The sequence below is a fragment of the Manis pentadactyla genome, chromosome 6 (assembly GCF_030020395.1).
Source record: "Manis pentadactyla isolate mManPen7 chromosome 6, mManPen7.hap1, whole genome shotgun sequence".
NCBI classification, from domain to species: domain Eukaryota; kingdom Metazoa; phylum Chordata; class Mammalia; order Pholidota; family Manidae; genus Manis; species Manis pentadactyla.
In genome coordinates this window covers 80,518,296-80,535,484 of record NC_080024.1, presented here as the reverse complement: position 1 = coordinate 80,535,484, position 17,189 = coordinate 80,518,296, and positions in this window count along the sequence as shown.

Genomic DNA, 17,189 nt, shown 5'->3' with positions numbered 1-17,189 from the left:
TGGCAGAAACATGGATGGTGTGAGAGTGCATCATACTCAGTGCAGTAAGGCAGGCAGGTGGAGAAACACAAATATCAAATGATTTCACTCGCCTGTGCAGGAGAACCAAGAGACCTCCGAGGAAGAAAAACGGCACCAGAAGAGTGCACTAACAGTTACCAAAGGGAAAGGGATGGAGGTGCACAGGTGGGAACGGAGCAGTAAGTCAGGGGGAGCGGGGGACAATGTGCACATTACCTTTGGCATGCATAAAGTGGAAGGGGGGCATGGGGAGGGACGTACAATGCAGAGAAGACAACAAGGGATTCTACAGCATCTTACTATGCTCATGGACCGTGACTGCAATGAGGTATCTGGGGGCATTTCGTTGCGGGGTCAGTTTAGTCAACCACATGTGACTCACGTCGATGTAGACTAATGATAAATAAATAAATAAATAAATAACAGATATCTAAGTGAGTAATTGACTAACTAAATACATTCACACATCCATACATACAAAAATAACCACTAGAATACAGCAGCCCAGTTTAAAAAAGACCTCTGAACCCGTATGATTATCAAGCACTATCCATAACGGCAAAGGTAAGTGTCTATCAGAGGATGAACAGTGGAATATTATTCTGCCATATGAAGAAACCAATCCTACCATGTGCAACAACATGGAGGGAGGTAGCGGGTATCACGCTCAGCGAAATAAGCCACGCAGAGAAAGACAAGTGTCAACTGATTTCGCTCACCTGGGGACTACCGGAAATAAGAAAGGGAGTGATAGAACAGGACAGTAGCACCCGCAGCGAACCCAAGAATGGACTCACGGTTACCAAAGGGAATGGGACTGAGGAGGACGGGTTAGGAGGGAGGGGAGAGAGGGAAAATGGGGCAGTACGAGTGGCACACAGGCTGCGGCCCGGCGGCGTGCTTAGGTAAGTCCGTATAACATAGCGATGATCAGCAGCACTTCTACGGCATATTCCTGGGCTGTTGGACAGCCACTCTTACGGGCTACGTGGTGGGGACTTGACAGTGGGGGTAGTCTAGGAACCATAATGTTGTTCATGTAACTGTGAAGTAGTGTCAACAAAATTAAAAGGAACACACAGTACCTTGGCTCTGGATTCCATTTACCCTGATGCTGTCAAGTTGGTCAGTGTCCACCTCACCGGAATCACACCTGCTCCTCTCAGCATACACATTATGTCTCTAGGACAGAGGAACCACTGTGACATCGTGGAATCTCCAGGCAACAGTGATGCGCTCACAAACTTCACCCACGGGGAGGGGCACTGCCCAGCCGTGGAGAGCTGCATCATCTTACCAAACATTAGAGTTACTTACCTACATATATATATATATATGTATATGTATAATGATATCACTCATCATTACAGTCTCAGAACAAACAAAAAACTGAAGAACAAAACAGCAGCAGTCTCAGAAAACCCATGAATGGACTAAAAGTTAACAGAGGGAAAGAGACTGAGGTGAATGGGTGGGCATGGAGGGATTAGGGAGGGGGGAAGTAAGGACACATTAGAATAAGAATATATAATGTGGGAGCGGGGGTCACAGGCAGGGCTGCAAAACCCAGAAAAGACAAGTAGGGCTTCTACAGTATCTTACTATGCTCATGGACTGTGACTGCAATGGGGTATCTCGGGGCACGTGCGTGATGGGAGGAGTCTAGTAAACATCATGTTACTCATCTAATTGTGTATTAATGACACAAAGATACACAGATAGATAGGTAGACAGATAAAAGAATGCATGAATGAATGGATGCATGGAAGGATGAATACATACATACATACATACATTCAAACATACATACATAAAGAATGCAGCAGCCCAGTTCAAGAAAGACATCTGCACCCCTAAATGTATGGCAGCACGATTCTCAATAACCAATCTACAATTATATAACAACATTAAGGATACTGGACTGCCCAGATCATCCAGTCGCCCCCGCAGACCCCATTACACTCACTGTTCACCAGCAGAGTAACATGCTACAGAATCACTGCTTGAATTCTCTGAACTATACTGCCTTCCCCATAGAATTCCCCCCCACATTATGTGAGCTCATCGTAATGCCCCCTTAGCAGCCTGCTCCCGTCCTTCACAACCAGCCTCCCTAGTCCATTAAACTTTGCTACGTTGGTGATGGGGGGAGTGTACTCAACATGATGTTATCCACATAATTGTAGACTGATGACAAATAAATAAAAGAATAAATAGATGAATGAATGAATGAATGAGAGAATGCCGCCGCCAGTTTAAAAGCGACACGTGCATCCCTATGATTACCACAGCACTATTCTCAAAAGCCAAGCTCAGTGTCCACCAGTAGATGAACATTGGAATATTATTCCGTCATATGAAAACAAATCCTACCATTGGCAGAAACATGGATGGTGTGAGAGTGCATCATACTCAGTGCAGTAAGGCAGGCAGGTGGAGAAACACAAATATCAAATGATTTCACTCGCCTGTGCAGGAGAACCAAGAGACCTCCGAGGAAGAAAAACGGCACCAGAAGAGTGCACTAACAGTTACCAAAGGGAAAGGGATGGAGGTGCACAGGTGGGAACGGAGCAGTAAGTCAGGGGGAGCGGGGGACAATGTGCACATTACCTTTGGCATGCATAAAGTGGAAGGGGGGCATGGGGAGGGACGTACAATGCAGAGAAGACAACAAGGGATTCTACAGCATCTTACTATGCTCATGGACCGTGACTGCAATGAGGTATCTGGGGGCATTTCGTTGCGGGGTCAGTTTAGTCAACCACATGTGACTCACGTCGATGTAGACTAATGATAAATAAATAAATAAATAAATAACAGATATCTAAGTGAGTAATTGACTAACTAAATACATTCACACATCCATACATACAAAAATAACCACTAGAATACAGCAGCCCAGTTTAAAAAAGACCTCTGAACCCGTATGATTATCAAGCACTATCCATAACGGCAAAGGTAAGTGTCTATCAGAGGATGAACAGTGGAATATTATTCTGCCATATGAAGAAACCAATCCTACCATGTGCAACAACATGGAGGGAGGTAGCGGGTATCACGCTCAGCGAAATAAGCCACGCAGAGAAAGACAAGTGTCAACTGATTTCGCTCACCTGGGGACTACCGGAAATAAGAAAGGGAGTGATAGAACAGGACAGTAGCACCCGCAGCGAACCCAAGAATGGACTCACGGTTACCAAAGGGAATGGGACTGAGGAGGACGGGTTAGGAGGGAGGGGAGAGAGGGAAAATGGGGCAGTACGAGTGGCACACAGGCTGCGGCCCGGCGGCGTGCTTAGGTAAGTCCGTATAACATAGCGATGATCAGCAGCACTTCTACGGCATATTCCTGGGCTGTTGGACAGCCACTCTTACGGGCTACGTGGTGGGGACTTGACAGTGGGGGTAGTCTAGGAACCATAATGTTGTTCATGTAACTGTGAAGTAGTGTCAACAAAATTAAAAGGAACACACAGTACCTTGGCTCTGGATTCCATTTACCCTGATGCTGTCAAGTTGGTCAGTGTCCACCTCACCGGAATCACACCTGCTCCTCTCAGCATACACATTATGTCTCTAGGACAGAGGAACCACTGTGACATCGTGGAATCTCCAGGCAACAGTGATGCGCTCACAAACTTCACCCACGGGGAGGGGCACTGCCCAGCCGTGGAGAGCTGCATCATCTTACCAAACATTAGAGTTACTTACCTACATATATATATATATATGTATATGTATAATGATATCACTCATCTTTACAGTCTCAGAACAAACAAAAAACTGAAGAACAAAACAGCAGCAGTCTCAGAAAACCCATGAATGGACTAAAAGTTAACAGAGGGAAAGAGACTGAGGTGAATGGGTGGGCATGGAGGGATTAGGGAGGGGGGAAGTAAGGACACATTAGAATAAGAATATATAATGTGGGAGCGGGGGTCACAGGCAGGGCTGCAAAACCCAGAAAAGACAAGTAGGGCTTCTACAGTATCTTACTATGCTCATGGACTGTGACTGCAATGGGGTATCTCGGGGCACGTGCGTGATGGGAGGAGTCTAGTAAACATCATGTTACTCATCTAATTGTGTATTAATGACACAAAGATACACAGATAGATAGGTAGACAGATAAAAGAATGCATGAATGAATGGATGCATGGAAGGATGAATACATACATACATACATACATTCAAACATACATACATAAAGAATGCAGCAGCCCAGTTCAAGAAAGACATCTGCACCCCTAAATGTATGGCAGCACGATTCTCAATAACCAATCTACAATTATATAACAACATTAAGGATACTGGACTGCCCAGATCATCCAGTCGCCCCCGCAGACCCCATTACACTCACTGTTCACCAGCAGAGTAACATGCTACAGAATCACTGCTTGAATTCTCTGAACTATACTGCCTTCCCCATAGAATTCCCCCCCACATTATGTGAGCTCATCGTAATGCCCCCTTAGCAGCCTGCTCCCGTCCTTCACAACCAGCCTCCCTAGTCCATTAAACTTTGCTACGTTGGTGATGGGGGGAGTGTACTCAACATGATGTTATCCACATAATTGTAGACTGATGACAAATAAATAAAAGAATAAATAGATGAATGAATGAATGAATGAGAGAATGCCGCCGCCAGTTTAAAAGCGACACGTGCATCCCTATGATTACCACAGCACTATTCTCAAAAGCCAAGCTCAGTGTCCACCAGTAGATGAACATTGGAATATTATTCCGTCATATGAAAACAAATCCTACCATTGGCAGAAACATGGATGGTGTGAGAGTGCATCATACTCAGTGCAGTAAGGCAGGCAGGTGGAGAAACACAAATATCAAATGATTTCACTCGCCTGTGCAGGAGAACCAAGAGACCTCCGAGGAAGAAAAACGGCACCAGAAGAGTGCACTAACAGTTACCAAAGGGAAAGGGATGGAGGTGCACAGGTGGGAACGGAGCAGTAAGTCAGGGGGAGCGGGGGACAATGTGCACATTACCTTTGGCATGCATAAAGTGGAAGGGGGGCATGGGGAGGGACGTACAATGCAGAGAAGACAACAAGGGATTCTACAGCATCTTACTATGCTCATGGACCGTGACTGCAATGAGGTATCTGGGGGCATTTCGTTGCGGGGTCAGTTTAGTCAACCACATGTGACTCACGTCGATGTAGACTAATGATAAATAAATAAATAAATAAATAACAGATATCTAAGTGAGTAATTGACTAACTAAATACATTCACACATCCATACATACAAAAATAACCACTAGAATACAGCAGCCCAGTTTAAAAAAGACCTCTGAACCCGTATGATTATCAAGCACTATCCATAACGGCAAAGGTAAGTGTCTATCAGAGGATGAACAGTGGAATATTATTCTGCCATATGAAGAAACCAATCCTACCATGTGCAACAACATGGAGGGAGGTAGCGGGTATCACGCTCAGCGAAATAAGCCACGCAGAGAAAGACAAGTGTCAACTGATTTCGCTCACCTGGGGACTACCGGAAATAAGAAAGGGAGTGATAGAACAGGACAGTAGCACCCGCAGCGAACCCAAGAATGGACTCACGGTTACCAAAGGGAATGGGACTGAGGAGGACGGGTTAGGAGGGAGGGGAGAGAGGGAAAATGGGGCAGTACGAGTGGCACACAGGCTGCGGCCCGGCGGCGTGCTTAGGTAAGTCCGTATAACATAGCGATGATCAGCAGCACTTCTACGGCATATTCCTGGGCTGTTGGACAGCCACTCTTACGGGCTACGTGGTGGGGACTTGACAGTGGGGGTAGTCTAGGAACCATAATGTTGTTCATGTAACTGTGAAGTAGTGTCAACAAAATTAAAAGGAACACACAGTACCTTGGCTCTGGATTCCATTTACCCTGATGCTGTCAAGTTGGTCAGTGTCCACCTCACCGGAATCACACCTGCTCCTCTCAGCATACACATTATGTCTCTAGGACAGAGGAACCACTGTGACATCGTGGAATCTCCAGGCAACAGTGATGCGCTCACAAACTTCACCCACGGGGAGGGGCACTGCCCAGCCGTGGAGAGCTGCATCATCTTACCAAACATTAGAGTTACTTACCTACATATATATATATATATGTATATGTATAATGATATCACTCATCTTTACAGTCTCAGAACAAACAAAAAACTGAAGAACAAAACAGCAGCAGTCTCAGAAAACCCATGAATGGACTAAAAGTTAACAGAGGGAAAGAGACTGAGGTGAATGGGTGGGCATGGAGGGATTAGGGAGGGGGGAAGTAAGGACACATTAGAATAAGAATATATAATGTGGGAGCGGGGGTCACAGGCAGGGCTGCAAAACCCAGAAAAGACAAGTAGGGCTTCTACAGTATCTTACTATGCTCATGGACTGTGACTGCAATGGGGTATCTCGGGGCACGTGCGTGATGGGAGGAGTCTAGTAAACATCATGTTACTCATCTAATTGTGTATTAATGACACAAAGATACACAGATAGATAGGTAGACAGATAAAAGAATGCATGAATGAATGGATGCATGGAAGGATGAATACATACATACATACATACATTCAAACATACATACATAAAGAATGCAGCAGCCCAGTTCAAGAAAGACATCTGCACCCCTAAATGTATGGCAGCACGATTCTCAATAACCAATCTACAATTATATAACAACATTAAGGATACTGGACTGCCCAGATCATCCAGTCGCCCCCGCAGACCCCATTACACTCACTGTTCACCAGCAGAGTAACATGCTACAGAATCACTGCTTGAATTCTCTGAACTATACTGCCTTCCCCATAGAATTCCCCCCCACATTATGTGAGCTCATCGTAATGCCCCCTTAGCAGCCTGCTCCCGTCCTTCACAACCAGCCTCCCTAGTCCATTAAACTTTGCTACGTTGGTGATGGGGGGAGTGTACTCAACATGATGTTATCCACATAATTGTAGACTGATGACAAATAAATAAAAGAATAAATAGATGAATGAATGAATGAATGAGAGAATGCCGCCGCCAGTTTAAAAGCGACACGTGCATCCCTATGATTACCACAGCACTATTCTCAAAAGCCAAGCTCAGTGTCCACCAGTAGATGAACATTGGAATATTATTCCGTCATATGAAAACAAATCCTACCATTGGCAGAAACATGGATGGTGTGAGAGTGCATCATACTCAGTGCAGTAAGGCAGGCAGGTGGAGAAACACAAATATCAAATGATTTCACTCGCCTGTGCAGGAGAACCAAGAGACCTCCGAGGAAGAAAAACGGCACCAGAAGAGTGCACTAACAGTTACCAAAGGGAAAGGGATGGAGGTGCACAGGTGGGAACGGAGCAGTAAGTCAGGGGGAGCGGGGGACAATGTGCACATTACCTTTGGCATGCATAAAGTGGAAGGGGGGCATGGGGAGGGACGTACAATGCAGAGAAGACAACAAGGGATTCTACAGCATCTTACTATGCTCATGGACCGTGACTGCAATGAGGTATCTGGGGGCATTTCGTTGCGGGGTCAGTTTAGTCAACCACATGTGACTCACGTCGATGTAGACTAATGATAAATAAATAAATAAATAAATAACAGATATCTAAGTGAGTAATTGACTAACTAAATACATTCACACATCCATACATACAAAAATAACCACTAGAATACAGCAGCCCAGTTTAAAAAAGACCTCTGAACCCGTATGATTATCAAGCACTATCCATAACGGCAAAGGTAAGTGTCTATCAGAGGATGAACAGTGGAATATTATTCTGCCATATGAAGAAACCAATCCTACCATGTGCAACAACATGGAGGGAGGTAGCGGGTATCACGCTCAGCGAAATAAGCCACGCAGAGAAAGACAAGTGTCAACTGATTTCGCTCACCTGGGGACTACCGGAAATAAGAAAGGGAGTGATAGAACAGGACAGTAGCACCCGCAGCGAACCCAAGAATGGACTCACGGTTACCAAAGGGAATGGGACTGAGGAGGACGGGTTAGGAGGGAGGGGAGAGAGGGAAAATGGGGCAGTACGAGTGGCACACAGGCTGCGGCCCGGCGGCGTGCTTAGGTAAGTCCGTATAACATAGCGATGATCAGCAGCACTTCTACGGCATATTCCTGGGCTGTTGGACAGCCACTCTTACGGGCTACGTGGTGGGGACTTGACAGTGGGGGTAGTCTAGGAACCATAATGTTGTTCATGTAACTGTGAAGTAGTGTCAACAAAATTAAAAGGAACACACAGTACCTTGGCTCTGGATTCCATTTACCCTGATGCTGTCAAGTTGGTCAGTGTCCACCTCACCGGAATCACACCTGCTCCTCTCAGCATACACATTATGTCTCTAGGACAGAGGAACCACTGTGACATCGTGGAATCTCCAGGCAACAGTGATGCGCTCACAAACTTCACCCACGGGGAGGGGCACTGCCCAGCCGTGGAGAGCTGCATCATCTTACCAAACATTAGAGTTACTTACCTACATATATATATATATATGTATATGTATAATGATATCACTCATCATTACAGTCTCAGAACAAACAAAAAACTGAAGAACAAAACAGCAGCAGTCTCAGAAAACCCATGAATGGACTAAAAGTTAACAGAGGGAAAGAGACTGAGGTGAATGGGTGGGCATGGAGGGATTAGGGAGGGGGGAAGTAAGGACACATTAGAATAAGAATATATAATGTGGGAGCGGGGGTCACAGGCAGGGCTGCAAAACCCAGAAAAGACAAGTAGGGCTTCTACAGTATCTTACTATGCTCATGGACTGTGACTGCAATGGGGTATCTCGGGGCACGTGCGTGATGGGAGGAGTCTAGTAAACATCATGTTACTCATCTAATTGTGTATTAATGACACAAAGATACACAGATAGATAGGTAGACAGATAAAAGAATGCATGAATGAATGGATGCATGGAAGGATGAATACATACATACATACATACATTCAAACATACATACATAAAGAATGCAGCAGCCCAGTTCAAGAAAGACATCTGCACCCCTAAATGTATGGCAGCACGATTCTCAATAACCAATCTACAATTATATAACAACATTAAGGATACTGGACTGCCCAGATCATCCAGTCGCCCCCGCAGACCCCATTACACTCACTGTTCACCAGCAGAGTAACATGCTACAGAATCACTGCTTGAATTCTCTGAACTATACTGCCTTCCCCATAGAATTCCCCCCCACATTATGTGAGCTCATCGTAATGCCCCCTTAGCAGCCTGCTCCCGTCCTTCACAACCAGCCTCCCTAGTCCATTAAACTTTGCTACGTTGGTGATGGGGGGAGTGTACTCAACATGATGTTATCCACATAATTGTAGACTGATGACAAATAAATAAAAGAATAAATAGATGAATGAATGAATGAATGAGAGAATGCCGCCGCCAGTTTAAAAGCGACACGTGCATCCCTATGATTACCACAGCACTATTCTCAAAAGCCAAGCTCAGTGTCCACCAGTAGATGAACATTGGAATATTATTCCGTCCTATGAAAACAAATCCTACCATTGGCAGAAACATGGATGGTGTGAGAGTGCATCATACTCAGTGCAGTAAGGCAGGCAGGTGGAGAAACACAAATATCAAATGATTTCACTCGCCTGTGCAGGAGAACCAAGAGACCTCCGAGGAAGAAAAACGGCACCAGAAGAGTGCACTAACAGTTACCAAAGGGAAAGGGATGGAGGTGCACAGGTGGGAACGGAGCAGTAAGTCAGGGGGAGCGGGGGACAATGTGCACATTACCTTTGGCATGCATAAAGTGGAAGGGGGGCATGGGGAGGGACGTACAATGCAGAGAAGACAACAAGGGATTCTACAGCATCTTACTATGCTCATGGACCGTGACTGCAATGAGGTATCTGGGGGCATTTCGTTGCGGGGTCAGTTTAGTCAACCACATGTGACTCACGTCGATGTAGACTAATGATAAATAAATAAATAAATAAATAACAGATATCTAAGTGAGTAATTGACTAACTAAATACATTCACACATCCATACATACAAAAATAACCACTAGAATACAGCAGCCCAGTTTAAAAAAGACCTCTGAACCCGTATGATTATCAAGCACTATCCATAACGGCAAAGGTAAGTGTCTATCAGAGGATGAACAGTGGAATATTATTCTGCCATATGAAGAAACCAATCCTACCATGTGCAACAACATGGAGGGAGGTAGCGGGTATCACGCTCAGCGAAATAAGCCACGCAGAGAAAGACAAGTGTCAACTGATTTCGCTCACCTGGGGACTACCGGAAATAAGAAAGGGAGTGATAGAACAGGACAGTAGCACCCGCAGCGAACCCAAGAATGGACTCACGGTTACCAAAGGGAATGGGACTGAGGAGGACGGGTTAGGAGGGAGGGGAGAGAGGGAAAATGGGGCAGTACGAGTGGCACACAGGCTGCGGCCCGGCGGCGTGCTTAGGTAAGTCCGTATAACATAGCGATGATCAGCAGCACTTCTACGGCATATTCCTGGGCTGTTGGACAGCCACTCTTACGGGCTACGTGGTGGGGACTTGACAGTGGGGGTAGTCTAGGAACCATAATGTTGTTCATGTAACTGTGAAGTAGTGTCAACAAAATTAAAAGGAACACACAGTACCTTGGCTCTGGATTCCATTTACCCTGATGCTGTCAAGTTGGTCAGTGTCCACCTCACCGGAATCACACCTGCTCCTCTCAGCATACACATTATGTCTCTAGGACAGAGGAACCACTGTGACATCGTGGAATCTCCAGGCAACAGTGATGCGCTCACAAACTTCACCCACGGGGAGGGGCACTGCCCAGCCGTGGAGAGCTGCATCATCTTACCAAACATTAGAGTTACTTACCTACATATATATATATATATGTATATGTATAATGATATCACTCATCATTACAGTCTCAGAACAAACAAAAAACTGAAGAACAAAACAGCAGCAGTCTCAGAAAACCCATGAATGGACTAAAAGTTAACAGAGGGAAAGAGACTGAGGTGAATGGGTGGGCATGGAGGGATTAGGGAGGGGGGAAGTAAGGACACATTAGAATAAGAATATATAATGTGGGAGCGGGGGTCACAGGCAGGGCTGCAAAACCCAGAAAAGACAAGTAGGGCTTCTACAGTATCTTACTATGCTCATGGACTGTGACTGCAATGGGGTATCTCGGGGCACGTGCGTGATGGGAGGAGTCTAGTAAACATCATGTTACTCATCTAATTGTGTATTAATGACACAAAGATACACAGATAGATAGGTAGACAGATAAAAGAATGCATGAATGAATGGATGCATGGAAGGATGAATACATACATACATACATACATTCAAACATACATACATAAAGAATGCAGCAGCCCAGTTCAAGAAAGACATCTGCACCCCTAAATGTATGGCAGCACGATTCTCAATAACCAATCTACAATTATATAACAACATTAAGGATACTGGACTGCCCAGATCATCCAGTCGCCCCCGCAGACCCCATTACACTCACTGTTCACCAGCAGAGTAACATGCTACAGAATCACTGCTTGAATTCTCTGAACTATACTGCCTTCCCCATAGAATTCCCCCCCACATTATGTGAGCTCATCGTAATGCCCCCTTAGCAGCCTGCTCCCGTCCTTCACAACCAGCCTCCCTAGTCCATTAAACTTTGCTACGTTGGTGATGGGGGGAGTGTACTCAACATGATGTTATCCACATAATTGTAGACTGATGACAAATAAATAAAAGAATAAATAGATGAATGAATGAATGAATGAGAGAATGCCGCCGCCAGTTTAAAAGCGACACGTGCATCCCTATGATTACCACAGCACTATTCTCAAAAGCCAAGCTCAGTGTCCACCAGTAGATGAACATTGGAATATTATTCCGTCCTATGAAAACAAATCCTACCATTGGCAGAAACATGGATGGTGTGAGAGTGCATCATACTCAGTGCAGTAAGGCAGGCAGGTGGAGAAACACAAATATCAAATGATTTCACTCGCCTGTGCAGGAGAACCAAGAGACCTCCGAGGAAGAAAAACGGCACCAGAAGAGTGCACTAACAGTTACCAAAGGGAAAGGGATGGAGGTGCACAGGTGGGAACGGAGCAGTAAGTCAGGGGGAGCGGGGGACAATGTGCACATTACCTTTGGCATGCATAAAGTGGAAGGGGGGCATGGGGAGGGACGTACAATGCAGAGAAGACAACAAGGGATTCTACAGCATCTTACTATGCTCATGGACCGTGACTGCAATGAGGTATCTGGGGGCATTTCGTTGCGGGGTCAGTTTAGTCAACCACATGTGACTCACGTCGATGTAGACTAATGATAAATAAATAAATAAATAAATAACAGATATCTAAGTGAGTAATTGACTAACTAAATACATTCACACATCCATACATACAAAAATAACCACTAGAATACAGCAGCCCAGTTTAAAAAAGACCTCTGAACCCGTATGATTATCAAGCACTATCCATAACGGCAAAGGTAAGTGTCTATCAGAGGATGAACAGTGGAATATTATTCTGCCATATGAAGAAACCAATCCTACCATGTGCAACAACATGGAGGGAGGTAGCGGGTATCACGCTCAGCGAAATAAGCCACGCAGAGAAAGACAAGTGTCAACTGATTTCGCTCACCTGGGGACTACCGGAAATAAGAAAGGGAGTGATAGAACAGGACAGTAGCACCCGCAGCGAACCCAAGAATGGACTCACGGTTACCAAAGGGAATGGGACTGAGGAGGACGGGTTAGGAGGGAGGGGAGAGAGGGAAAATGGGGCAGTACGAGTGGCACACAGGCTGCGGCCCGGCGGCGTGCTTAGGTAAGTCCGTATAACATAGCGATGATCAGCAGCACTTCTACGGCATATTCCTGGGCTGTTGGACAGCCACTCTTACGGGCTACGTGGTGGGGACTTGACAGTGGGGGTAGTCTAGGAACCATAATGTTGTTCATGTAACTGTGAAGTAGTGTCAACAAAATTAAAAGGAACACACAGTACCTTGGCTCTGGATTCCATTTACCCTGATGCTGTCAAGTTGGTCAGTGTCCACCTCACCGGAATCACACCTGCTCCTCTCAGCATACACATTATGTCTCTAGGACAGAGGAACCACTGTGACATCGTGGAATCTCCAGGCAACAGTGATGCGCTCACAAACTTCACCCACGGGGAGGGGCACTGCCCAGCCGTGGAGAGCTGCATCATCTTACCAAACATTAGAGTTACTTACCTACATATATATATATATATGTATATGTATAATGATATCACTCATCATTACAGTCTCAGAACAAACAAAAAACTGAAGAACAAAACAGCAGCAGTCTCAGAAAACCCATGAATGGACTAAAAGTTAACAGAGGGAAAGAGACTGAGGTGAATGGGTGGGCATGGAGGGATTAGGGAGGGGGGAAGTAAGGACACATTAGAATAAGAATATATAATGTGGGAGCGGGGGTCACAGGCAGGGCTGCAAAACCCAGAAAAGACAAGTAGGGCTTCTACAGTATCTTACTATGCTCATGGACTGTGACTGCAATGGGGTATCTCGGGGCACGTGCGTGATGGGAGGAGTCTAGTAAACATCATGTTACTCATCTAATTGTGTATTAATGACACAAAGATACACAGATAGATAGGTAGACAGATAAAAGAATGCATGAATGAATGGATGCATGGAAGGATGAATACATACATACATACATACATTCAAACATACATACATAAAGAATGCAGCAGCCCAGTTCAAGAAAGACATCTGCACCCCTAAATGTATGGCAGCACGATTCTCAATAACCAATCTACAATTATATAACAACATTAAGGATACTGGACTGCCCAGATCATCCAGTCGCCCCCGCAGACCCCATTACACTCACTGTTCACCAGCAGAGTAACATGCTACAGAATCACTGCTTGAATTCTCTGAACTATACTGCCTTCCCCATAGAATTCCCCCCCACATTATGTGAGCTCATCGTAATGCCCCCTTAGCAGCCTGCTCCCGTCCTTCACAACCAGCCTCCCTAGTCCATTAAACTTTGCTACGTTGGTGATGGGGGGAGTGTACTCAACATGATGTTATCCACATAATTGTAGACTGATGACAAATAAATAAAAGAATAAATAGATGAATGAATGAATGAATGAGAGAATGCCGCCGCCAGTTTAAAAGCGACACGTGCATCCCTATGATTACCACAGCACTATTCTCAAAAGCCAAGCTCAGTGTCCACCAGTAGATGAACATTGGAATATTATTCCGTCCTATGAAAACAAATCCTACCATTGGCAGAAACATGGATGGTGTGAGAGTGCATCATACTCAGTGCAGTAAGGCAGGCAGGTGGAGAAACACAAATATCAAATGATTTCACTCGCCTGTGCAGGAGAACCAAGAGACCTCCGAGGAAGAAAAACGGCACCAGAAGAGTGCACTAACAGTTACCAAAGGGAAAGGGATGGAGGTGCACAGGTGGGAACGGAGCAGTAAGTCAGGGGGAGCGGGGGACAATGTGCACATTACCTTTGGCATGCATAAAGTGGAAGGGGGGCATGGGGAGGGACGTACAATGCAGAGAAGACAACAAGGGATTCTACAGCATCTTACTATGCTCATGGACCGTGACTGCAATGAGGTATCTGGGGGCATTTCGTTGCGGGGTCAGTTTAGTCAACCACATGTGACTCACGTCGATGTAGACTAATGATAAATAAATAAATAAATAAATAACAGATATCTAAGTGAGTAATTGACTAACTAAATACATTCACACATCCATACATACAAAAATAACCACTAGAATACAGCAGCCCAGTTTAAAAAAGACCTCTGAACCCGTATGATTATCAAGCACTATCCATAACGGCAAAGGTAAGTGTCTATCAGAGGATGAACAGTGGAATATTATTCTGCCATATGAAGAAACCAATCCTACCATGTGCAACAACATGGAGGGAGGTAGCGGGTATCACGCTCAGCGAAATAAGCCACGCAGAGAAAGACAAGTGTCAACTGATTTCGCTCACCTGGGGACTACCGGAAATAAGAAAGGGAGTGATAGAACAGGACAGTAGCACCCGCAGCGAACCCAAGAATGGACTCACGGTTACCAAAGGGAATGGGACTGAGGAGGACGGGTTAGGAGGGAGGGGAGAGAGGGAAAATGGGGCAGTACGAGTGGCACACAGGCTGCGGCCCGGCGGCGTGCTTAGGTAAGTCCGTATAACATAGCGATGATCAGCAGCACTTCTACGGCATATTCCTGGGCTGTTGGACAGCCACTCTTACGGGCTACGTGGTGGGGACTTGACAGTGGGGGTAGTCTAGGAACCATAATGTTGTTCATGTAACTGTGAAGTAGTGTCAACAAAATTAAAAGGAACACACAGTACCTTGGCTCTGGATTCCATTTACCCTGATGCTGTCAAGTTGGTCAGTGTCCACCTCACCGGAATCACACCTGCTCCTCTCAGCATACACATTATGTCTCTAGGACAGAGGAACCACTGTGACATCGTGGAATCTCCAGGCAACAGTGATGCGCTCACAAACTTCACCCACGGGGAGGGGCACTGCCCAGCCGTGGAGAGCTGCATCATCTTACCAAACATTAGAGTTACTTACCTACATATATATATATATATATGTATATGTATAATGATATCACTCATCATTACAGTCTCAGAACAAACAAAAAACTGAAGAACAAAACAGCAGCAGTCTCAGAAAACCCATGAATGGACTAAAAGTTAACAGAGGGAAAGAGACTGAGGTGAATGGGTGGGCATGGAGGGATTAGGGAGGGGGGAAGTAAGGACACATTAGAATAAGAATATATAATGTGGGAGCGGGGGTCACAGGCAGGGCTGCAAAACCCAGAAAAGACAAGTAGGGCTTCTACAGTATCTTACTATGCTCATGGACTGTGACTGCAATGGGGTATCTCGGGGCACGTGCGTGATGGGAGGAGTCTAGTAAACATCATGTTACTCATCTAATTGTGTATTAATGACACAAAGATACACAGATAGATAGGTAGACAGATAAAAGAATGCATGAATGAATGGATGCATGGAAGGATGAATACATACATACATACATACATTCAAACATACATACATAAAGAATGCAGCAGCCCAGTTCAAGAAAGACATCTGCACCCCTAAATGTATGGCAGCACGATTCTCAATAACCAATCTACAATTATATAACAACATTAAGGATACTGGACTGCCCAGATCATCCAGTCGCCCCCGCAGACCCCATTACACTCACTGTTCACCAGCAGAGTAACATGCTACAGAATCACTGCTTGAATTCTCTGAACTATACTGCCTTCCCCATAGAATTCCCCCCCACATTATGTGAGCTCATCGTAATGCCCCCTTAGCAGCCTGCTCCCGTCCTTCACAACCAGCCTCCCTAGTCCATTAAACTTTGCTACGTTGGTGATGGGGGGAGTGTACTCAACATGATGTTATCCACATAATTGTAGACTGATGACAAATAAATAAAAGAATAAATAGATGAATGAATGAATGAATGAGAGAATGCCGCCGCCAGTTTAAAAGCGACACGTGCATCCCTATGATTACCACAGCACTATTCTCAAAAGCCAAGCTCAGTGTCCACCAGTAGATGAACATTGGAATATTATTCCGTCCTATGAAAACAAATCCTACCATTGGCAGAAACATGGATGGTGTGAGAGTGCATCATACTCAGTGCAGTAAGGCAGGCAGGTGGAGAAACACAAATATCAAATGATTTCACTCGCCTGTGCAGGAGAACCAAGAGACCTCCGAGGAAGAAAAACGGCACCAGAAGAGTGCACTAACAGTTACCAAAGGGAAAGGGATGGAGGTGCACAGGTGGGAACGGAGCAGTAAGTCAGGGGGAGCGGGGGACAATGTGCACATTACCTTTGGCATGCATAAAGTGGAAGGGGGGCATGGGGAGGGACGTACAATGCAGAGAAGACAACAAGGGATTCTACAGCATCTTACTATGCTCATGGACCGTGACTGCAATGAGGTATCTGGGGGCATTTCGTTGCGGGGTCAGTTTAGTCAACCACATGTGACTCACGTCGA